Below are 2,251 nucleotides of genomic sequence, written 5' to 3' on the forward strand. Positions count from 1 at the left end.
AAATACTGAATGATACAGTTGTTGGAATAGGAGATTTCCTTGAATAAAATGCTAACTCAGAAGGTAGACTAATTATAGATCAGCCAGTCTTTACATTCTAAATGAAATCTCAATATGGGCCTTGTTAAAATTAAAATCAGATGTGAATGTTCATTTCTTACTGATGAGCCTCTCCCAGAAAAAGTTATATCAATAACTGTGAAAGATTTACCCTACTTTCAAGTTAACAAGTTAACCTGCCACGATTTCATAGATGCTAGCAGAAAATATGAAACTCCTAGGCCAGAGATAAAGTGCATTATAATTCACAGTAATAGCAGTAGCAAGAGTGTCAGTATTTTCTTGAGCTGATTCCTCAAGCCTCAATTCTTGCAGAAAGACCCAGTTATTATTAATTGAGTATTTGGACCCAAGGCTGTACTTATTACCAATGAAAATCTTGGTATTAAGCTTCATTATGTGTATTGTTAAAAAATATCTGTAGATAATTTTGATTTACAGTCTTTGTTAAAAACAATTCAATAAAGAATGAATTTGAAAAAGGTTTGTTAAGCTTAAATCACGTTGGAAAGACAATTACTAGCTAAGTCTCTATTGTAAACTTTTTGTGTGTTCAGTACCATGCTAGAATTTGAAGAAAAAAAAATCTTAGATGACATCTGTGTTTTGTAAAAATTTGCATTATAACTGGAATTATAAAAATATAAGCATAATTCAGAGAAAAAATAAGTACATGGAACACAGATTAAAAGTATGGTATGTATGTAAAATAAAAAATGTTATTTAATCTGAGAATAATATGTCATATTATGACTTGTTAATTAGAAACTGATTTTCATATGTACCATAGAAATTGTTTCAATAATTAATTAATCCATATTTCTGCTGTGTATATATATAGAAAATGAAAGGTGCTATAGACAGTGGCTAAAAGTATACTCTCTGGAGCAAAAGCACCTTAGTTGAAATCCAGCTGTTTTTCTCAGAATAAATGATTTTCGTCTCTCTAGGCCTCTAAATCCTCACAGGTAAAATCAGCATAATAATTGCATCTACTACATGGATTGTTGTCATGATTAAAAAGTTAACATATGTAAAATCTTTAAAAAGTGTTTGTGTCACAGTGACTACTTAGTACATTTAACTTTTATCATTATTTCCAGGCCCTGAATTACTGTGCCATATGCTTGTCCCCCAACAAAGCACATACAGATAATTGTTTATTTGCTTGACTGTGTTTCTTGCTAGATTGTAAACACCATAAGATTAGGTACCATATTGTACTTATCATACCTGCAATACCTGCACAATTTCAGATCTGCTATAGCCATGTCATAGTTATGGAGTAGGGGAGAGGAGAAGGAGGAAGGAAAGAAACAAAGAAATCAACAAGAAAAAGAATGAAAATGGTTCCTCCCCTTAAGAAACTCATATTTTATTAGGAAAACAGATGTGCATGCAGTTGATTAAAGTACACTTGCAATGTTTTGTTGAGGAGTAAGTAACAGATGAAGACTAGGGATAGCTATCTAAAGATGGGGAGACTCGTAGCGGTTTGGGGGACTATGGATGGGAGGGTATTCCGGTTAGAGGAAGCAACATAAACATAGAAATGGAGGCGTTAAAAGACATACAATCTGCAGGGGAAAACGAGTTCACTTTGGCTTCAATATTATGTTCATAGGGAAAATTGAATACCATACAAAGCTGTGGTGGTAAATTAGATCCAGACTTCACAGGACTTGGTATGTCATAACCTTTGTTTACATGAGATGAACTCAGTTTTGTTTTTGTTTTTGGATTTCTTTCTTTGTTCAAACACTTATTTATTTTACATTTCATGTGTCTTGTAGTTACTTTGAAAAAAATAAAAAAATTGAAGTATTTTCTTTAATTCTGCTAGCTTTTGGTACATTTGTATGGTAGCTATTTTTGTTAAAAGTACGTATATGTAACATGTTTTATCACTCTGTCACTGGAAATTTGAGCCAGTCGCTGTGCTACGACGCCCTCTAAATAATTAAGACATAACTAGAGGGCTGTGATTCAGTAAATCATGGTGCTAGCCCAGGGATTGGAAAGGGCCTCGGGTTTCTAACCCCCAGCCCGCTAATGAATCCCCTCTACAACATCGCCACCAAGTGGCCATAGAACCTCTGCGGGAGGAGCTGGACTGGGTTAGAGAATGCTTTGCTCCGCAAGTAAAACCATATTGAGTTAGACTTTAAAGGTAATCAATAAAAAGTAGTGT

Source organism: Pan troglodytes, chromosome 2, assembly GCF_028858775.2.
Source record: "Pan troglodytes isolate AG18354 chromosome 2, NHGRI_mPanTro3-v2.0_pri, whole genome shotgun sequence".
Lineage (NCBI taxonomy): Eukaryota > Metazoa > Chordata > Mammalia > Primates > Hominidae > Pan > Pan troglodytes.